Raw genomic sequence first — 24702 nt, 5'->3', positions numbered from 1 at the left:
AAATGAAATTAAGAAAATTCCATTTGCATTACCATCAAAAGGAATAAGATAAGTTTAACACAAGCACAATACTCATACAGTAGAAACTAAAATGAAACATTGTTTAAATAAATTAAATACCCCCTAAACAATGGAAATGCAATCTTGGTTACAAATCAGAAGACAGAATATAAAGACAACAATAATTCAAAAATTGATTTATAAACTTAATGCGCTCATCATAAAAATTCCAATAACTATTTTTTTTTAGAAGTACAAAAGCTGATCCTGAAATTCATATGAATGTTCAAGGAATCCAGGCCAACAAAAACAGTCTTGCAATAGAACAAAGTTAGAGGACTTGTACTTTCCAACTGCAAACCTAACTAGTAATTAGAGTAATCAAGATAACATAGAACTGGCATAAAGATAAAGATAGAGATAAAGAACAATGGAATTGAATTAAGATTTCAGAGGCAAACCAACTGATTTTGATGGAGGTATCAAAGGCATTCAATGCAGATGGCACTGTTTTCAACAAATGGCTCCAAGACACCTGGATATCAACATGCAATAGAATGGATTTGAATCCCTATTTCCCAACATATATAAAAACTAACACAAAATTGCTAAAAAACAAAAAGAATAAAAAACTGCAAATGATTGCTAAAATTGTATAACTCTTAGAGGAAAAAAAAAATCTATAAATCTTTTGACCTTGGGTTAGTTGATGGATTCTGAGATACGACACAAAAGCATAACCAAGAACAACTTAAATAAATAAACAGGACTTCATTGAAAGCAAAGCTTTTATGCTTCAAAGCACACTATCAAAAAAATGAAAAGACAAATGTAGATATGAGAGTCTAGTATCCAGAATGTATAAATATCTTTCACATCTCAACAATAAAAAGACAGATAACTCGCTTAAAAATAAACAAAGGATTTAGATAGGTATTTCTATAAGGACAATATACCAATGGTCAATAAACACACAAAAAGATACCCAACACATTAGTTGTTAAAAAATGAAAATGAAAATTATAAAGTACTATTTTTCACCCACCAGGGTGGTGGCTATAATAAAATAAATAGAAAATAACAAGTGTTGATGAGCATGTGGATAAATTGAAACTCTGACCTACTGCTGATAGAAATGTAAAATGGTACAGTGCCTATGGAAAACTGTCAGCTTCTCAAAAAGTTAAACATCAAGTTGTCAGATGACCCAGAAATTTTACTCTGAGATATATACCAAAGAGAATTAAAAACATATGCTTCCACAAGAACTTACATATGGATGTTTATAGCAGTATTATTTAAAATAGCCAAAAAGTGAAAACAATGCAATCCTCATCAGCTGATGAATAGAAAAATAAAATGTGGTATAATACAATGGCATGAATATACTTAATGCAATAAAAAGAAATGCAGTATTGATATACACCACAATAGGGATGAATCTAAAAAGTATTATGCTAAATGAAAGAAGCCAATCATAAAGACCTACATATTTTGTGATTCAAGTTGTAATGAATATCCAGAGTAGACAAGTCTATTGGGACAGAAAATAGATTAGTGGTTGCTGGGGATGAGCATAGGGCAGAATGGGAAGTGACTACTACTTGGTCCAGAGTTTCTTTTTGTAGTAGTGATAAAATATCCCAGAGTCAGACAAAGGTGATAGTTATATAACCTGTCAAACACACTAAAAATTAGTGGAACATGGGGCCCTGGGTGGCTCAGCCATTAAGTGTCTGCCTTCAGGGTCCTGGGATTGAGCCCCACATTGGGCTCCCTGCTTGGCAGGAAGCCTGCTTCTCCCCCTCCATCTCCCTCTGCTTGTCTTCCCTCTCTCACTGTGTCTCTCTCTGTCAAATAAATAAATAAAATATTTTTTAAAATAAAAATTGGTGAATCATACACTTTAAAATAAATAGTTTCATGGTTTATAAAGTACATCTCAATTAAAAGAAGTATTTGTCATTTCTATACATTATATGTAAGACTCTTGATAAAGCATCACTAACATCATTTCTATGGTGAAAATAAAAATCAATCTCATATTGAGTTTTTTTTGAGAATTGAGAACCTCAATTCGCAGTATGAGAATTATTTTTCAGAAAATGCTTTCAAATTATGAAATTGTGCTAATCTAAATATGATATATGAAGAAGTTACTATGCTTTAAAACATCTTAATGTAATACATAATACCTTTTGGTTTGGGGGATTCTGAAGAGCTGATGCTGTGACTTTTCACTTTGAATACAAATGAATATTTTATATATTTTTTGAAAAAGTTAAAAAAGTTTTTGAATATTGGAAGAATGCACTCTACTTTCTAAATTGTGCATTGTGTTTCTTGAATGTGCTTAATAAATGATCACATCAGTATCATAAAATAATGTATAACAGAAATGTCGAATTCATATAGTTATTTAGCACAGTAGTGTCTATAATGAGGACTAGATATAATCCTTAGTATACAAACTCGGGTATTCAATGAGTTGTAATCTGATTACTTGATTATTTGATAACTTGATTTTCTAGAACAATTTAATTGTCATACATCTGCTTGGGTGGTGTCATTTTTATCATAATCCATTCTCTGTGTTCACATACACAGACTCGTTTCCCTGATGGCTCAGTTCAAGTTCTACAAGGTTTACATCACCCTGAGGAGTGAGGGAGGAATATCTCATTCTGAATACTACCCAGCTATCACTAGAATGTAATTTCTGCAAAGGCAAGATTTTGAGTGCATTGATCACTGCTGTGCCTCACTATCTATTAAAAAAAAAAAATGGCACGTAAGAGACTCGACAGATATTTGTCCAATTAATAATGTAAATGTTAGTATCTCCTGAGATGAGCACTGGTCTTTTTTTTTTTTTTTTTTTTTTAATTCATTTGAGAGAGAAACAGAGAGAGAGAGAGAGCACACAAGCAAGGGGGAGGCAGAGGGAGAGGAAGAAGCTGACTCGATGCTGAGCTGGAAGCCTGATTTGAGTATCAATCCCAGGGTTTGGAGATTATGACCTGAGCCTAGGGCAAATGCCCAACTGTTTGAGGGACCTAGGGGCCCCTGGCCACTGGTCTTACTGGTTTTCATTACTGGCATACAAATTACTATTTTATTATTATTATTTTTAAGATTTTTGTTTACTTATTTGACAGACAGAGACCACAAGTAGGCAGAGAGGCAGGCGGGGGTGGGGGTGGAGCAGGTTCACCATCGAGCAGAGAGCCCGTTGTGGGGCTCGATCCCAGGACTCTGGGATCATGACCTGAGCCCAAGGCAGAGGCTTTAACTCACCAAACCACACAGGTGCCCCCAAATTACTATTTTAAAGCTATCTTCTGACAAAGTTTTGGGACAGTCTGATTTTTTTAGGTCTTACATGGCTAGAGACATCACTTATATACTTTTCTGATAGTTGTATTCCTACTATCTCCCAAGGGTTCTTCACAGGAAATGAGAAACAGGTCTCCTTTATTCTTGAAAATCAAAAATTTACCTGGGGTTTGGCTAAAGAAAAGGGCACAGAGCCCCTTTCTCTAACAATACCACTTGCTTCACTCTCCTTTTTTTCTGCTCAGGGAATCTTCTTCTCCTCAGGGTATGTAGGAGGAGACTGTGAGGAGCCGGTTGCCAGGAGTAACAGAATCCTTGCTCTTAATTTTTTTCTCAAAAGTTTTATATCTTTTTTATTCCCTTCTGGATACAGAGTTTTGAAAATTAAAGTCTTAAAAGTGATTCATCTTTTAGCTTCTTTTTCCTTTTATATTCTTTTCCAAAGTACAGAGTAAAAATACCTGACACTTTAAATATGGGAAAGGCCAAGAAAGCAGTTCCATAAGTGAGAAATATTAAATAAGTATAACTTCGTAAATAGGAGGAAATAACTATATTCTTATTTGTACTTACGTGTGCAGCTATATCACAGCTTGAGCCAGGGGCAGAAATAAAATGTCATAATTTTTTCAATTGGCATTATATAAGATCACCTGTCAAAATCATGAAATCCTATTATTTCCTTTGTTCTTCAATATGAATAAAGGAAATATAATTAGAATACGCAATAAAAAGAAGATAACTGCTGTGCATTTTATCATGGAAATATTTACGCTTAGCATAGGAATTAACTCCCTTTTAATTGAAGTTGGGGGAGGGATATAAAAAATAAAGTGACAGATAGGTTCCCTTGTGCTCTTCTACAATGGAAAGCCAGAAAGAATGGTGTTATAGAGGACCTTGTATTCCAAATGAAGGAGATTTAACTGTGTCCTAAATCAGGTAGTAAATAAAAAATCATTTTGCTTAGTCAATATTGACTTTCTTTTCATTAAAACTACCAACAAAGACCTCATTCTGCTTTTTATTTGTCCTTGGTACTCCACCTCAATACTTATCCTTTCTTATTTTTAAGCAATTTTAAATTAACATCAAAGTGTCCCTCTCCCATAACTTAGGAAGATTATTAGCTCGAGAGTCTGATCCCTTATTTTTGCTTATTCAAGAACGGAGACTAGTAAGTTAATATATAGCCCTATTTAATTATATCTTTGTATTTCAAAGCTATTTTCAATAGATTGAACTTTAAACCAGATCGATAACTAAAGTTGTGATTTCTGGCACCCTGCCCATCCGTGAGGATGATACTCTAACATATTTGGCAAATTCCCTATTTACTTAATCATCTTGGCATTGGGCTCTACATTTCAATTCCATGTAAAGCCAGCCTTGCTTTCACAAGCAAGGCTGTCACAAAACTGGTAGCCTTCAAAATACAGGGCAAAGTAAGTTTGAAAGGAGTTTGATGAAAGCAAGGAATTACTACAATTGCTAAAATAGTATTTTAAATATGGCTGAAACAACAACAAATACACATGAATTCATATTCATATCTTTCCGGAGAGAGTGTAAAATATCGCTAGGTCCATAGAACTGTTGCTTCAGTGTTATTTCTCTCTTAATTTTCAAAAAGAAAAATACGTTCAGCTTGCTAAGAACTAGAAGCAAAATTCAGTACAAATTAGACAGAAACAGTTGGAATGGTGTCTTGTTCATTGAAATTTAAAAAGTAAAATCCCTTTTTTATTTATTTAGATAGTACTGTACCTATATATCTAGATTTATAGAGAGAATCTACTTTTTGAGAAAGCCAAGGACTCTGAAATTTTAATTGCTATAATTTCACAGACTTTTCTGTTAAATGTATCTATCAATAATATAGTATGTATCATGTATACAATATATATAAATGTTAAAATTCTTTATTAATCTTCTCATCAGTGAATACCTTGCCACATTCTATATTCCATATGGGTGTATTAACAGAAAACTCCTGGATGTATTAGTATAGCAACTTCAATCACCTCTAAAAGGACATTGTAATGACCCCAGATCTCAGTAAGGATATTATTAGAATATCAAAACTGGGAGTAGGCGTCACCTTTCCTCTAAGCAAATATTTTGAAAAGAAGCCCCAGGGAAAAGAGCATTTGGCTGTCAATTTAGAACAGGTGGATGAGACAATGGGGCGCCCCATCAGACAGGAGCCAGAAGGACAGGGATCTATTAGTGTATAGAGTGCCCATCAATTAACTCCTCAAAGAAATAAAATCACAATACTGATCTCTACCACACATTTGTTGGAAAAGAAGCAGTTCCAGCATATGTTGGTGCTCAAATATCGGAGAATTACAAAGTAAAAGGCTTACTGCACCTTTATCTTAAAGTTGAGGCTCTTTGAAACCAGACTGTAATTTTAGTAACTTCTCCTTCCACCTGTTTTCCCCAACCCTTCAAGAGGTTTGAGAAAATTTAAGAAAGATGATGGCAGTGTCAGTCTTCATAATGTCACTCCTCAATTCTAGTCATCTTTTAAATTACCGACTTTCTTAATCTAATTACATAAATGGTAATTACCTATAAAATAGCAATTAATTCTGAGAACACCTGTAAAGATGGGAGTGCACGTATGACACTTACAAAGAGAAACCTGATACGTGGAAGGGATTAAATTCTTTGACATCAATAGAATGCAATGCCTGTTAGAAGCTTTGCACTGAGGCCCAAGATTATGAACTTTCTAAACATGGTAGAATAATTTTCTCCACTTTTCTTGAGTTTCTTAACTGTAATAATGAAGGATGTAACTAATTACCGACTTGGCTTTTATCCCAATGGAAGCTTACATGATTAGGCTTTGTAATATAATGTCTTTATTCAAAATATGCAAAAATGAATTTAACAGTAAGAACAAAGGCCTGTCCACAAAAAGTGGTTGTCCTCCCTTTCACTTGGTCCTGTCACTTCAGAATCAAGGATTTTAAGTGCATAGATTATGTGACCAATTGAGGTACTTGTTCCATGAAGGTAGGGAAAAGAAGGAAATTATCTGAATCAGGGCAAACTTGAAAATCTGTATGTAACCAGTGGTTCTCAGCAAGGGACATTTTGGCCCTTCCCGACCAGAAGATATTTGCAATGTCTGGAGAGACAAGTTCCTTTGTCACTACTGATGGGGTTGTTACTGGCTTTTTGTGGGTAGAAAGCAGAGATTTCGTGAATCATTCTACAGTGCACAAGAAGTGCCCCACAACACGAATTATCTGTCCATAATCTTGATAGTACCATCATGTGTGTTACCTGATACATAGAAAAACAAGGGACATCACAGAAGAAAAGTATAAAATGTGGCAAAAAGATATTTAATATAGTGTTGACCTAAAAATATGGTATGAAATACATTAAAATCTATATTATTGGTAGAAACTAGGAAATAATAATCTTAGTGATAATTAGATATACACTGAAATACTGTGTGGGATGGATATAGTAGACTACTATATCTCTCAAAAAGTATATTTGCTAGAACTTCAATTAAATTGTTTGTAATATGTCTTCTTCTCTCTATAATTCATGCGGTTCCCAATAAGGTAAGCTCTACAGTGGACAGTAGCGTTTAGCAACACTCTTGGGAGTAATGTTGAGGGGAATTCATGAACCTGAACAGACCACTGAGAAGTCAGATCATCAATTCATCGATTAACAAGGCTTTATTCTATTGGCTATTAGTTTGAAACCTAAAATTTCAACTAAAAGCTCTCACCTGCCACCATGGAAATCTTGTTTTATATCTGCCTTTAGATTTAGGAATAGTGTTTTATCCTAAGAAAAAAGATCATACCTCCATTATTTTTTTTTCTGTATAGAGATATTTTATGGATCATGTGAAGATGTTTATTCCTTTTAAATATATTCCTGTTATGCCACAACCACCCCCAAATAAATTCTCTCCATTGTTAATAGTTTTAACGTGTAGATATGTGTCCAGTACTTGATAAGATCTCCCACAGGGTGTGGAAAATCATTCACCTCCTGACAAAGACAACTACACACCACTTCACATCACTTTCCTTCTACATCTCAGTTAGGACTTTCTTGTTATAATTCTGGGCCATTTAAAATTCCTAGTGGGACAAAGGTAGAGAAAAGAAAAGGCGAGATATCACTGATATCTTGTTTAATCATACAAAAATATTATAAAATTTGGAAAAGATGAATAAAATAAACAAATATTTGTAATGCTTAATCTTGTGAAAAACAAGATAATTTAATTATACTGTCTAATACATCAATTTTTTTTATTAAGGGAATTCTCAGATCTATGAAATATTAATTAAGAGAAGTTGCTTAATGAATTTAGTGGGAACATGACTGTGAATAAACAGATCTTTTCTATTTTTCATAAAAATTCTATCAAGGAATATTGACAAAAATTGTTTAATATTTATCCATCTGAAAATCTTATATTTAATTGTCATTGTTTTTAAAAATTTCTCTATGGCACAAACTTTAGGATAGAATTTGAAAACAAATTACAATTATTTCATTACATACTATGCACAATGAATCTAATTGGCTTATGTAGGATAATCCACTAATTATATTCCATCATATAGCTTTTTGTATCTAATGAGCCAGATGTTAAAAACGGAATTATTCAGCAAGCTTTATCCAGAAATTTATCACAAAATTCACCAACATTTCATCTATTTGCAAATGAGACTACACATATTATATTTTCCTGTTGATTTTTTTTTTTTTTAAGAAAAATTGGAAAAAATAGTTGCTTTGCAATTATTCTTCTAGAATTTCAGGTGAAATCATGTGCAAATTAGTAGGCTAAAATAATTTCTTTTATGTATTTTTTCCCCTGACCATTCTTACTTAATCAGTTTGGTCCAAGACTATAGCAAAAAGCATCTTTATCTATACTACCACTAAAACAAACTAACTAACTAACTAACTAAAAAGCGAACCAAAACAAAACAAAACAAAAAAACACTCAGCATGAATTACCAGTAACATAGAAATGTTAATAGATCTTCTGTTGATTTCTTCTGCCTCGAGTACACAGTACTCATTTTTTATCATGCTAGAAGCTGTGACAGATGTTTCCTGAGAAAATGAACCTCTTGGTAATGGGCTTCAGAGTTCTGGATATTGCCCATTGTGAGGTTTAACTGAGGGGTAACATCACCTAATACCCCTAGACTTGCATAAGAAGGGGACCCTGGGCTCTCATTTGCCACAAGAGTGCCAGTGTGGTAACATGCCAGGACATGTGGAAAGGGATGGAAGAGCCTTAAAAAAAGATGAAATCCTCTGACTTCGCTCAGTCCCAACAAACAACAGAAGCGAGCTCCGGATACAGCGCAGTAGAGGAGGAGAAAAAGCCACCAAGATAATGGAACTGAGCAGCCACACTAACTTTTCTAACCAGAGAATTCTTTATGTAAGAAGAATCGACTGGACTCAAAACTACACTTAAGTGGCATAATTGTGAGTTACTGAAAGTAGATAATTACATGTATACAATATGTAAGTGGTTTGCTGTGGTGGTTATTGTTCAAATGCAACAGTAAAGGAAGGGAGAAAGGGGTTGTGTAAGGGTCCACTTGTCTTACTTTTTATGGCTGGTGATTAATATGTACTACATCAGATTTCTAAATTGACTAGATAGTTGCATAAATGTGATAGGTTAAGTAACTATGAACAAAATTCAGTGTTTCCTTCAGAAAAGTAGGGATGTGAGTATCATTCTATACCCTTTGAAGATTTTTTTCATGTTTTTTTGTCCAGACATAAGTTATTCAATGTGTTAATTATAAGAAACTAGACTAAATAAAATGTGAGTCATTAGTTTTTAGACATAGCAGCTAATATGTAAAATATGCTGGTATGGAGGGTAGATTACATTATTGCTCTGCAAATACTCACTCTTCCCTTAACCCCTGCCACCACCATAAAGGTAGCACAGGCCCCTGCTCCATTGTCAGCCTCCAGGTGATTCACTGGCCAGCTGGGTGCACCAGTGTACCTTTTCTCACCAGAAGGTTTGAGAGGCATGAAGAGTTCCTTGCAGGCCTGTGCTTCTGCCACCTGCCTGAAAAGCATGAATGCCCGAGATTGGAATCAGGCCCAAAAGGGAGGGAGGTAGAGAGCATGTGAATCCGATTTGCAGCTGAGAAGAGAGCTGCCTCAGCCAATCTACACTTCTAAATTTAAAGGAAAACAACAACAACAACAAACTGGTGTTGAAAGGATAAAGAAGATATGGTCCATATGTACAACAGAATATTAACCTCCCTCAGAAAGGATGAATACTCCACTTTTGTACCAACGTGGACAGAACTGGAGGTTATGCTGAGTGAAATAGGTCAAGCAGAGAGAGTCAGTTATCATTAGGTTTCACTTACTTGTGGAGCATAAGGAATAACATGGAGGACATTAGGAGAAGGAAAGGATAAGTGAATTGGGGGAAATCGGAGAGGGAGACCAACCGTGAGAGACTGTGGACTCTGAGAAACAAACTGAGGGTTTTGGAAGGGAGTGGGTGAGGGATTAGATGAGCCTGGTGGTGGGTATTAAGGAGTGCACGGATTGCATGGAGCACTGGGTGCGATGCATAAACAATGAATCTTGGAACACTGAAAAAATAAAATAAAATTTAAAAAATACTAAAAATTATAAAGAAAAAAAGCTAATGTAAGCATGAAATAAATGATATAAACCATTGAAATGTTGAAACTTACTAGTTTCTTGACCTGATTGCAAAAAAATATGGATAATATCATGCTGTCATTTTTGCTACACTTGGTGAGTGCACTCCACTTCCTCAAATGAGTAGTAGAAAGTTTTTCTGGAGTTCCTGCATGGCTCAGTTGTTAAGGGTCTGCCTTTGGATCAGGTCATGATCCCGGGGTCCTGGGAAAGAGTCCCACATTGGTCTCCCTGCTCAGCGGAAAACCTGCTTCTTCCTCTCCCAACTCCCCAATTGTGTCCCCTCTCTCGCTGTGTCAAACAAATAAAAATAAAATTTAAAAAATTTTTTTTTCTTGCCTCCAAAACAATAATTGGAATTCCAGATGACCACTAACTTGAGCTGTTCTCTGTTTTACTAAAGTCTGACACTAAGGAAATTCTAAAGGCTTCAGAGTGACAGATACTGTGTTCAAACCCCAATTCTTCCATTTAATACTCTAGTTAACTTTGAACCAGTTTCTTAAACTCTATGGATTTGGGCTTCTTCATCTGCATAAAGGAAATAACACCAATCTTATGAGGTTGTGAGAGTCAAATAAAAATCACACGTGAAAACTACCTACCACATTTTGTCTCACATTATAAGATTGATAATCAGTCATTATGATTACTATTGAGCTGTATTTCACTATTTTTCAAAGAGAAAAATAGTTCTGGATAGCATTGAATTCTAAGATTTCTGATTTGAATTTTGATTCCTTAAATAATGTGTAACGCCACCAAGACACCACTGATTTTTAGAAGTGAACGCATAAGCCCCTGGAAGGTATGAAAGAGAAAGAAGAGCAATATAAGAAATGGTAGTACAAAACGTGGTTATTTCACATGTATGGCTCGTTTAGCTATAAACTACCTTCTTTTATAAAAAATACATTGCCTCACACACTTTGAAGAAATGGCAAACTTAATTGGATTAAGGTTAATTGTCCTTTCCATATCTTCCGTCTGACATCCTAGGTATTGACAGTCTTTGAGATTGTTCCAAAATAGTAAAAGTTCTTCTGCATTTCACCATTTAGGGTCAGGTGGGGTGGGAGACGATCTCTTTCTACAGTTTTGCTAGAGACAAGAAAACTATTCCCAGAAGCTCCTATATAGCTCAGTTGTTTGAACATCTGCCTTCAGCTCAAGTCATGATCCCAGAGTCTTGGGAGGGAGTCCTACATCCGGCTCCCTGCTCAGCAGGAGTCTGCTTCTCCCTCTGCCTGCTACTCATCCTGCTTGTGCTCTCTCTCTCTAACAAACAAATAAATAAATAAAAATCCTTAAAGATAAATAAATAATAAATAAATAAATAAATTTATCCTGGAAGACAAATGAACTTTGAAATTACTGGGCCCTCAAATTAATTAATTAGTTAATGAATTAATTAAAAATAAAATATTAGGCCCTCTTCTAGAGCTGGTAGTCGCTTAGCTTCCTCCACTGCCCAAGGTTCTGTGATGGAGAGATGGTTACCTGAACAATATAAGATTCTGTTAGAAAAGAGGAAAAAAGTGCAAAGCAACCAACCATGTCTCCGACATGGTAAACATTTACTCACCTGATAAACTGGTGCTCCTATTTTATAAGTTTTTGTTTATAATAGATATTTTTAAAATATCAATTAATCTAAAGAACAAAGGGAAATTTCTGAAAATGGTATATGACATATTTTAGCCTTGTTCACCATTAAACCCACAATTAATTTGGAGTACAGCCACCACAAGCTGTTCCAAGAAAAAAAAAAAAAAAGAGCTTTTATGAAACATTCATCTAAGAATAGAAGTGAGCATTTTTCCTCTATGTGGGCAAAGCACATTATAGTACATTCTTAAAGAACTCTGCAAGAAGTTAAAATGCAGTTGTAAAAGTACAGCCCGACACAATGGTCCTCTGTTAGTCATTTGCACTGGTTTTTGCATATAAAAATAGTTGGCTTTTAGGTCACCTACAGATAAGGAATTTCTGGGTCTTCAGAAGAAAAAGCTGATCATTTTTACACTCTATTGTAGGGCAACTCCTTACAAAGACATTTTCAAATGCATGTTCAACTTTCTTATATATTTAAATTCAACAAATGGAAAAATATTTTCCATCTTCAAAAATGGTACTTAACTCTTGAATTCATAGATTTTGTATTTTCACTTCAATGGCAGTTAAAAATAATGCCTGCAAGTAAGAATCTCATTATTCCTCAGTAACATAAAATAAGCATATAAAGCCATTTAAATTTTTATTTTACTCTACAAAGTTGCGAGGGCTTATTAACAATTAAATGACTCCCACATGTATAACTAAAAAATGTAATAATAATCAAAACTTGGGCATGTAATGATGGGGACCTTCATGTTACCTACTTCAAGTCTTCAACTGAGGCACAAATGTCTGCCAATTTACTTAAGATGTGCAGCTTCCAATTTCTTTCTTGGACAAAGTCTTGTTTTGGGAGTTTCCACCTATACTTTTCTACAATATAGATCTTGAATAGGGTGCACAACAAGTTTCACGGTTCTGAAAGCTATTATAGTACATTTAACCCTATTTCACCCTTCAGGATCAGGTAAAGGAACACAGAGTGGGTACTTGGACCCCTTTGAACCACTCTGAGACAGATCTCAGCCAAGACTTTACTTTTGGACACCATGTGTTCCCACTCTAGCTGTGTGGGGAAAATACGACAGTATTTTGTGTCCTCTGTAAGAGAACTGCTACTGTGTACACAGGCTTTGGCTTTGCAAAATCCTTCCTCAGGGGTCCCAAACTTCCTTTTTAGCTATGAGTTAAATCTGAGAAGTGACCCGGATAAGAAAACTACTGCCATCACCATAGAGCTATGGAGGTCAGTAGCCCAAGCCACTATTGTGTTTTTGCTGTGGATTTTCTTAATTACATCTACCCTGCCTCTGGAGATGAAGCGATACCAACCCTTGCATACAGAGGTCAGCCACCACTGACCTTCTCAGTAATGACAGTGACCACATTACCAACATTTTCTTTGAGGTTTAGTGAAAGGAGATTTTTCTGGAACCTCTTGGAGAACATAGTTGGTGGGTTCTCTAGTCTTCTTCAACAAATCCATCCCAGTGAGCCCACCTTTCTCAGTCCTTTGAATGCTTTCTCGTTCTGCCAAGGCAATTCTTTAATTAATAATTTAATTATTAATTGAATTTTATTTGCTCTGGGCCGTCATTTTTTTTTTTTTTTAACTTCACATAGACATCCCAGTAATGCCTTAAGATTGGGTCCAGACATCCTTGCCAGGACATAAATCCTGACACACTTGTGAATAACAACATATCAAAGAAATCTCCCTTGTCTGGCCTGATATTCTATCACACCACCCCTAAGTTCAGCAACTTCAAAATCCACTCCAGGATATTTTCTTAAAGTTCCGGCCATACTTATGGGTTAGGTTCCTCAGTTACGTCTATAAGTAATTTTTTTTTCTTCGAAAGGAGGGAGAGTACTTCTATGATTTTCCTTCTTAGACTCTTTACTGCTTATTCACTTAGAAGCCATGAGAGGAAGTGTGGATATCCTTGAGGAAGTCTCCTTCCTCAGGCAAGGCTCTACATAGTCAACAGGATAGAAATAGTCGTTATTTCTTCTAGTGAAATTGAGGGGGCCACTTCCAATAACCCAATAGACTGAAGAGAATCTGAGTATTTAAAGTCTTCAAGTGCATATACTCAAATAGTCCCACCCCAGGTCCCAGGACCCCACATTTTCCCTGACAGTGTCTAGACTTTAGCCTCAGACATACTGCAATTGTGAATAAAACTTTTTCTTGATAACCATCACAATCAGATCTTGGGTTTGACTTTCTGCCCAAACTGAGCTCCAATTTTGGAAGTAAATTCCTTTTTAAATGCTGCCATGGGAGCCTCTGACTTTCTCATCATGTTTCTGGGTTGCAGACTGGCTAGCTTAATCCTTCCATCCTCTTTCTTCAGCACATTTATGGTGTTGAACAGTATATAACCAACCACTTTTTCAGGCCTTATCATTACTATTGCTACCATATCTCTCAAGTTCTAGACACATTACATTATCCAGGCATTTTGTATACGTGTCACATCCCAAATCTCCAAGGTTGAGAGTCCTAGTAATTGTGATGTTACAATATTCCAGGGCTGACACAGTCTCACCATCCCATTTACCAGCAGCATAATTATCCTTGCCATCTGGCCAGCCCAGGATCCAATTCAAAATCCTATCCTGAAAATTTGGTATCAGGCTGAGAATCAGGACCAGGTCTGGTACCAAATATTTTCTGGATTTCCACAGATTCAGACCTAGATACAATGACTCAAATGCAATCCTGCAGGGAAATGGAGATTAATATATAAAAAAAGGAAGACAGACAAAAGTGTATTATTAAGCCAGTTACTGCAGTGGACAATGGAAACTAAATCCTACAGGAAACTTTTGGGAATTGATATAAAACCTACAACACTATTTGTCTTATGGGTCAAAGAAGCTGTGCTATTAATGTATTAATTTTTATTATTGGCATTTTGAAAGCAGCTTATAGGAGTTATTAATTCCGTAGCACTTCTGGTCTGTAAAAAGAGAGACCCTTTCCTTTAAAAAAAAACATCCACAAAGATACAAATAGTCACAGAAGTTGTCTAGAGCACACTAAAACTGTGAGTTCATAGTATAAATGGGGGTGCTGACAATCTCTGATATTTCTATATGTGACTGAGAAAGCCCATTACAAATCCAGAAGTTTCTTTTCTAGATGTTGATTTTTTCTCTTACTTTTTGTGATAATTTCCTTAGTTTTTGATCAATGTTTTTAAGGAGATGTCTTTATGTTTTAAAATATATTCCATGAATTCACATAATAACATTACTGATAAAGAAATTAGCTGTAATAGTCCCAGAAAATATTCATATTTGGTCAGTTGTCCTCAAAATGTATTTTATAATTTTTTAAGTCAGTATGTATTCAAGAACAATGGATTGTATTTGCTTATTATGTCTCTTCAGTATCTTTTAATCATGAACCTTTCTCTCTCTCTTTATTTTTTGTCATGACATCAATATTAACCTGTTCATCCTTTGACCTTTAATTTGCTTCTGTAACTTCTATATTTTCTCCAAATTAGACATTAGGTGTGGACTTTATTGAATTTAGATGAACCATGTTGGCAAAAAGAGTGCATAGATGATGCTGTTTGTTTCATACTACATAATGACAGAGGCCTGTGAATACAAATGATATCTCAATTCTTTATAAAAAATGAAATAAAATCATGTAGAAAATGTTTCAATATTCAGCAAAAATCAAGTATCAAGTCATTTCATCACAGAATGATATGCATCATTTGCCTTTTTAATGTATATTTACCAAATTTTCATTTCATTAACTTCAAGTTTTTGTGCTTAGAAAATTCTGTTCCCCTCCTGAGCAAATCTTCATCTTTATTTCTTTCTAGAATTTTTTAAGAAAAAAATTACTTTTTCAATGCCATTTTACCCCAAGATTCCTTTCTATTTTTCGATTAAAATTATTACAAATTAAACAACTTGTACTCCCAGGCTTTGTCAAATATCACTATACCTGAATTTTTTTCAAAGTAAAAAAAAACAAAAAACAAAACAAAAAAAAACTTCTTTTACAATTAGATAACTCTAGCTTCAGTTTTTAAGAGTTTTATTTTCCAAGGTATTTAGCCATAGCTAACTTCAGGTTCCTTTCCCAGCTAGTACTACAAGAAGCAATTCTCTGGCACTGATTTTGGCTCTTCTCAATAGGCCTTGGACTTATCTGATTTTCTTCCTATCACCATCAGTCATTTGTCTCTTCCTGTTATCTGACCTACTTAACTGGGACAATCCTCAAAGTACAGTAAGGCCTTTAGCTGAGCTATGTTAACATATATTCTAAGACATTATTAATCCTTTGATTTTCTTCCTTCCTCAACAGAAATTAAACAAGAAAAAAACAGCTAAAGCTAACTCTTCTTGTCTGATCTGTGCGCTGTTTGGAAGAAACCTTCCAAAGCCCATAATTAAACTCTTTCTCATGGTCTTGCTTCTTTTTCTTCTGATCTCACCTGTCTTCTTTGCCTCTCACCCTCCACATTCATGGCTCTAAACTCTAAATCATAAAATTTTCTATCCCAAGTATTCATAATTTAAATCTCTTCACTTAAAAATTTTTTTAAAAAATCCAACTTATTCCTAGAATAAAATATCCTATAAATGTATCATTGCACTGTTTTCCAAATTATCTCCAAATTATTTTTACATTAAGTACATTTTTGTATGATTTGCTTTTAGCCACTATATGGTATTTATTTAAAAAAATTACTGAATAGTTCATTTATTACCTATATGAGAAAAGAAATTTTTCTTTCTCATCCATTTAAAATGCTTATAATGAGAACTTGTTCTGTTTTAAACAGTATGTTTCATAAAGAGCGGTAGTTACAATGTTGTCTCTTTATTCATTTTTCTTTCTCCGAAATAGTTAAAAATGAGATAAGACAAGTGTATTTAGTTAACAATATCTTAAGCTCTAAATTAGAAAACTCTATTCTAATGCAATATTGCAAGTTGGCACGGTATTTCTATCGTGACCGACAGCTACAAATCGTATTACTGTGTAAAACTTATTACTTTGAAATGTTTCTCTAGACATTTTATGTTAATCCCATTATAATGGGACTACAATCAAGCAATTGCAATGGTAGTAATTTTCACTGCTTTTATAGAAATTGTTGATAGATTGGACTGAATCCAAAACCTACTCCAAATAAAACAGCTATCAACTAAGTTCTTGATAACAATAAATGCTAAACTGCCTTCCATAAAAGGCTAACATAATAAAATTAGACATACTCTCCTTGGAAATTATGGATTTTTAAAACTTCCAATTTTTGTTGTGGGATTTTTATGCAGAAATTTAATTTTAAGATTGGAGGGATAAAGTCTAAATTATTTTAAGGAGGTCTCATACTGATCTAATCTTCACAGAGCTGTACACAATCTGTGTTTAATAAAGCTCCTATAGTAAGTTTATCCCTGGTAAAGTATAGATTAATCATATAGATTAAAAATGAGAATTAGATCATTTCCATAAAATTGCTTTTAAGTATCAATTTTTTTCTATGTAGGCCATATTAAGTTGACTAATTAATTTGAAAAATAAGCTTTATTACAAGGTACTTTAATAAGTATACATGAGATGCTAATATTTATCACGTATGTGCACTCACTTTTTTCAGAGGGGTGGTGGAGGAGTTAGAGGGAGAGAGAAACAAGCTTAAGGCTTAAGGCTCCATTCCCAGTGTGGAGTCCAGTCCAGGGCTTAATCTCGACAATCTTGAGATCATGACCTGAGCCGAAATCAAGAGTTGAACATAGATGGAGTCACCCAGGGACCCCCACTTTTTAAATTATTTAGCAATTGTGTGCAGAAGACTTAGTTATGGGCCAAGTACCAAGTACCAAGGTTACAGTGACCCCATGCCATGTATGTTTATTTTTTGAACATATTATAATCCATTCATTTTTTGAATATATTATAATCTAAATTGTCTGCCAGTCAGAAATATTATGATAATAATGATAATAATAACAATAGGCGATATTTCTTGAATGCATTCTGTTCAGGCATTGTAGTGTGTTAAGAGTTTTGTAATTTTATCCTATTTTATCTTCTTGACACTAAGGAAATGGTAAATATTTTTATTCCCATTTTATAGATAACAGACCTGAAATTTAATGAAATCAACTAATATGTGGAATGTTATAAGCAACTACATGAAAAAGATAAGATTCAGATAAGGTTCTGATTGCCTTTACAACCAGAAATTTTAGCTATGTGATTTATGGAACCATTGAGATCCCATATAAAGACTATATTAAAAAGTCAACTTGTAAAGTCTTTAGATTTAAAAATTTTGAGTATTTTCAATGAAAGAAGAACAGATATAATTTCACATAATTTAAAATTAACATTATTCCTTAAAAGTATGAGCTTAAAGCTAAGCTTTAGTCATCCTGGAACACATAATAAGTCAGTGACCTTGATTAATCATTCTAGAAAGCAGTACGTTTACATGTGTCAAGGGTCATGAAGAGCTTTTACACTCTCACTTCTAGAAAGCACTCTAAGGAAACAGTTCAAAAGAATGGTCAAAAACCATATGTATAAAAATGTTTTAGCATATTTTTAAAATGAAAAAAATCAGCTTAAATATTCAATAGTATGTGAATTATTATTAATTTTAGTTAATCTGTCCAGAAATTGGTATTGCTTGAAATATTTTCAAATAATAATTATAAGAATAGATATATTTAACATAGAATAATATGCCATAAGTATAACTAAACTTACTAAAGATTACAACTTCCAGAATTTTGGTTATTTATAATTGCTGAATATTTAGGGACAATGACTAAAAATGAGTATAAAAGTAGAAAAATTTTGTTGTATCAGAAGGATAATGAGCAAATTTTCCCTTCATTTTTGTTTCAAATAAATATTGTCTTGAAATTATTTTTAAAAGCTTAAATTTTGAAAGGATGTCTTTTATTTAAAAGCCAGAAGAACGTCTTGATATATTTATTTAAAAATATGATGTATAATTTATATTATTCAATGTAATAATTTCCAAAGAATTTTCTATTCAAGTATTCATATTATTATATACACAATTATGTTATCCTATAATGATAAGCAATTAAATTCCTAAGGCAATAATATCCTGTCTTTGTAAATCTACAGATCAAATAAATTATAATATTTTTCTTTTTTTTTGCAAGTTACTTGAAAAACTCAGGTGACCCTCTATTATTTCTTCTTGTTTGGATAAACAAGATAACTTCTGAGTTTAGGCAAAAATATAAACTTACACAAAAACTGATTAATTTTGTTTTTATTCACATTAAAATGCCTCCATACATTTATGGAAAAATGAACTGAAAAAAATCAAAACAAAATTCAAGATGATTTTTTCCTCCCTATGAAAGGGCATATTGAGGGGCACCTGGGTGGCTTAGTGTGTTAAAGCCTCTGCCTTTGACTCAGGTCATGATCCCAGGGGCCTGGGATGGAGCCTTGCATGGGACTCTCTGCTCAGCAGGGAGCCTGCTTCCCCCCATCTCTCTCTGCTGCCTCTCTGCCTACTTGTGATCTCTGTCAAATAAATAAATAAATAAAATTTTTAAAAAGGGGGGGGTATATTGAACTGCCTCTTTCAAAAGAGTTGGAAGTTTTGACAACTCTTAAGAGAAAAATACAGAAGCTTAACTAGTGAACAAAACCAAAATCTTTTGAGTGTTGCTTTTTATCTTTTTACTGGTTAAAAACTTCTGCAGCTTAGCAGGTTTTTTATAGTTAGATCAGTAAGTGTATAAACTGCTCTCTGAGCATATTATATTATCTTGATACATATATTGGATAATTTAGAAGTAAATTTTTATTAATTTCAACATGACATTTATTTGGAAAGCAATGCCTAAACAAAATTAATATACCTCAAAAATAGCAAGAAAATGTGAAAGAATATTAAAGCCACAGTTAATTTTTTAAGATATTTATTTATTTATTTATTTATTCAAGAGATAGAGTGAGAGCATGACAGAAGAGAAGGTCAGAGGGAGAAGCAGACACTGCATGGAGCTGGGAGCTCGATGTAGGACTCAGTCCTGGGAGTCTGGGTTCATGACCTGAGCAGAAGGCAGTCACTTAACCAACTGAACCATCCAGGAGCCCAAAGCAGCACTTATTTTATAATATTTGACAATAATCCTGATTTTTCAGGTTGTAAAGATATATATAATATGTTCTCTTTGACCCACCTTTTGGATCTTGAATAATAAATTGGTACCTTTTTAAAAGTTTGAATTATTTCTTTTTACTGGTTATAGCTCTTGTTTCAGTGTCCATTATTGTGGAACATACCACTTCCAACTTAGTGGAGAGCAGCCAACAACCATTTATTACGTTCATAGTTTATGTGCATCAAGAATTTGGAAATGGTACCATCAGGACTAGTTGCCTCTGATGCCATAGACTTGACACAATGTCTGCCATAGTAGGAAAACTCAAAGACCAGCAATGACTGGATGTCTGGGAGCCAGAATTACCTGAAGAATTGTTTGGTCACTTGTCTAGCAGGGAAGACTAGAAGTCTATGGAACTCGGTACCCGCACAAGGACTCTCTGTGTGGCTTGGCTTTCACAAAGTGTTATGTCCTTACCATAACTGGACTTTGTGTAAGACAGATCAAGTTTCCAAACATGAGCATTCCATGAAGGCAGAGGCTGCCTAGCACTCTAGGTGACACTTTAAGGGAACATACACCACAGTACTTGATGGGAGGTGTTCCACAGTCACATTTTAGCAGAGCATGTGGAATTAGAGATACTGTTGTGACTAATTTTGGAAAAATACAATGCGGCATTCTTTTTTTTTTTTTTTTTGAGTTTTTTTTTATTATTTTTTTTAATTTATTTTTTATTTATTTTCAGCGTAACAGTATTCATTATTTTTTCACCACACCCAGTGCTCCGTGCAATCCATGCCCTCTATAATACCCACCACCTGGTACCCCAATCTCCCATCCACCCACTAATTCAAACCCCTCAGATTGTTTTTTAGAGTACATAGTCTCTCATGTTTCCCCTCCCTTTCCAATTTCCCCCAACTCCCTTCTCCTCTCTAACTCCCCATGTCCTCCATGCTATTTGTTATGCTCCACAAATAAGCAAAACATATGATAATTGACTCTCTCTGCTTGACTGATTTCATTCAGCCTAATCTCTTCCAGTCCCATCCATGTTGCTACAAAAGTTGGGTATTCATCCTTTCTGATGTTCCGTGGGTTGCCTCTTTGTTTTTTTTGACTGTTTCCTTTGCTGTGCAGAAGCTTCTGATTTTGATGAAGTCACAATGGGGAATTCTTGAGCTTCTGAACCCAGTTGGAAATTTAGAGCTCATTTTCTGAGTTTTGCTAACATCTATGCCTTTGGCAACCCATGTTGCCCTAGCACTATTCTAGAAGTTGAGGTTTAAAGATGAACAAGATACATCCTCATTCTTATTAGTGAGTAAAGAAGCAATTATGGTAATTTCTAGTTGCAAGATATATACAAATCAAGATGGTTGAGTATACAGTAAAGTTTTAGGTATAGGGAAACAGGTAATAATATCTAAAAGGAGTCTTTAATGATTAATAGAAATATATTAAGAAAAAAAGAAGAAAGTGTCAGAGAGTGTTCCAACAAACAAAAGTACTTTTCAAAAGTTCTGAAAACCTGAGACTGTGATCCAGTTGGGGAACTGGCAAGTAAATGGCAGGAGCTTAAAATATCAGAACTCAATACTAGCAACTGAGTCTGAAACAATGAATATGAGCAGATCATAAGGAATCTTGGATGTTACACCAAGGAGATTTGATTTGAAGGTCCTTAGAATCACACACAGGGTTTTAATCAGAGAAATTAAAAAAAAAATCAGATCAGAAAGTTTGAGTTAGAGAGTAAGGAAGAAATTAGAGGTAGGCAAGAACAGAAACAGAAAGGTGAATAAGTACACTAGAAATTATGACAACCTTCATGGTAATAATACTGAGAATTACCTAAATTGGACTGATTCATGTGGGAAGCAGAATTAATAGAACTTAGTGATTGATTAGCTCAGGAACTATAAGAGAGTATCTTAGTCCTTTGGGGCTTCTGTAACAAAATTCCACAGACTAGGTAGTTTTTAAACAACAGAAATCTGTTTCTTACCATTCTGGAGGATGGACATCAGAGATCAGAGTGCCAAGTGAGAGCTCTCTTCTGGGTCAGACTTCTTCTTGTAGCTTCTCATAGTGGAATTGGCTAGAGAGCTCTCTGCAGTCTGTCCTATTTAAATAAATTCTACTTATGAGGTTGCCATCCTTATGATTAAAGCACCGCCCAAAGTCCCCATATGCTAATAGCTTCTCCTTTGTACCTTTAGGATTAGGGTTTCCACATGAATTATGAAGGGAAACAAGCATTCAGATCATAAGAGAAAGAACCATGATCAGCATTGTCTCTGAATGTTTGACTACAGATACTAGGTTAATGTTCTTTTCGCATGAAATGATGAACATGGGAGGTGGAAGAGATTGGGATCTGAGAACAGTTTAGTCAGTTGTGAATATGATCAAGGTGGCCTAAATAAAGATGAGGAATTGGATTTAATATATGGATTTGGTCCCATCAGTTTATACATGATAGATAAAGGAATGGATGCAGATGAAGTCTTCTGAAGAGAGTCAATGGAGTAAGAACAGCAGAAGACCAAAAATAGAACATGAAGGAATGACAGTTAACAGTTGACACAATGATTCAGCCAAGAACTCTGGAAAAGGGCAGATAAAAAGTAGGAAGGAAAGAGGAGAGTTTCACAATAACAATAGAGAAATGAATTTGAAAAGTAATCAACAATAAACTCACAAGAAGAAAAAGACAAAAATGTTCATGAGTTGTGTTTAACATCAAAAGCTAAGCATAGAAAGAGCAGATTGACCAGATGAAATAGCAACAGTTTGAAATGTCAGTAGAAAGTGAGGAAGTGGACAAAGAAAGGGATAATTCTTTCAATATGGGCTATAAAGTGAGCAAGACTGAACAGTAGCAAGTCTGGTTAAGAGATGGGAAAATCAGAGGCAGTGCAAATGTGAATTTAAAAGAACAAAAAGAGAAAGTAGTTAAAAAGACTGAAGAGACATTAAATAATCAACTAATATTTTCTTTTCTTATCCTCCTTTGCAAATTGGTGAGTTTTCTGGGCATTGAGTCCAGACTGAAATAAGGTATCCCAGAACCATTGGTAGGTTATTGGAGTTATCTTGATTTTACTAGTAATCTGCTATGTATCACTATTAAATGGGGCATTCCAAAAGGCATTATTCAGAATCAAAATGAAAAATAAGCCAGAAAAACAGCCTAATTTGCTAATAATTAGGACACCAGAGATTATGAGATTATGAGACAAAAACATAAAATCCAGGTATTAACCAATAGGAATGAACATGGGGGGGGAACAAACCTTGCAGAAATGGGAATAAAGAATCATGAGGTAGAATTGAGAATGATTTCCTGAGCTAACTAGATAAAGATAACTCTAAATTTTAAGAAAGTAACTGAAAGATGCAGCAAATTCTCAAGTTAAAAATAGTAGTGTGTGATTTTTATGGACTGAATCGCATTCCCCCCAAATTTGTATTTTGAAGCTCTAAGCCCTTTTATGACTGTATTTAGATATAGGGCCTTTGGGAAATAACTAAGATTAAATGGTATCAACAGGATGGGGCTTTGACTAGATAGCATTACTGTAGTTAGAAGATGCCACAGGGCTCGCTTTGACTCTCTCAACTAGAAAAAGCCATGTGAGGACATGGCAAGAAGGTAACCATCTATAAGCCAGGAAGAGCGCTCTCACCAAAAACTGAATGCTGCTGGACCTTGATCTTGAACTTTTCAGGCTGCAGAACTACAAGAAAATAAATCTGATGTATAAGCCATGTAGTCTGTGATATTTTGTTATGGTACCCTAAGAAGATTGAAATGCTGATATTTACATATGTAGAGGAGGAAGAAGCAGCCTGTCACACCATATAGAAAGCAGATTACTACACTAGAAATCTGATGAGTACACTTCAAAGATTTCCACTCATTTCCATTGTGCACTATTGATTTAGCTTGTCTTTCAATTTTGTCATTGAAAACATTTTTCTTGTTATGCTAGTATAGGAATAATTATATTTTTATAGAATATTATATTGATTTGTTACAGTAGGACGTTGACTTTTCATTATAGCAGTTGCTAAGAAATTAAAGAATTCCTAATATTGTGCAAAAACATTAAGGCAGATGCAGTCATTAATTAGTTCCTGAGTTCTGCTTACCAGAATATTCTGGGGCCAAAGTTTTTTTTCAAGCCAATTGGCAGCATGTTTGATAAAGTGTTCTACCAATATATCAGAAAAATAAAATATGAGAGATTTAGAATATTGCATCATATTCTTAGGCCTATTCAAACAATATAAGAATATATGATAGCTGTGATCAGTGTCAATAATTAATAAACATTCAAATAATTTTCAAACACAGCAGTAACACTTGTTTTTACCTTAAGGCCTTTCCCTCCTTTTGTAAACATTTTTAAAATTTTAAATTAACATACTGTTCATTTTTTCAAGTTTTCTTTAATTTTCTTCCAGTGATGTTTTTAGTTTTCAGTTTGTAGCCCACTTTTTCTTAAATGCATTTTGTTCTATTTTTTTTTTAAATGTTGTCATAAATTATGCTGAATAAGATACAGCACCTGCATTACCTCTGGTCACCAAAAAGTTAGTCTAGGTAACATGGAGGTTGACAGAACCAAGAAACTACTAAAACCTGGGTGTATGGTAGAAAAGAGTTGTCTCATTTTGTAGTCTGATGTCATTGGCTTTCTAAAACCCTCTACTAAAATTCATTGAGAGATTGATTAGCTTAGAAGCAGTCTTCTTAGTTTTGAATCCTGTAGAATAGAGATGTGTGTTCGGGTAATGCAGGATCCACAGGTTACTACAGAACAATTATTTATCACTATATATGATCCAAACACCCATCCGGTTGTT

Source organism: Mustela lutreola, chromosome 1 (genome assembly GCF_030435805.1).
Source record: "Mustela lutreola isolate mMusLut2 chromosome 1, mMusLut2.pri, whole genome shotgun sequence".
Classification (NCBI taxonomy): Eukaryota; Metazoa; Chordata; class Mammalia; order Carnivora; family Mustelidae; genus Mustela; species Mustela lutreola.
The sequence above is the reverse complement of the archived record's forward strand: the minus strand, read 5'-3'. Positions refer to the sequence as shown.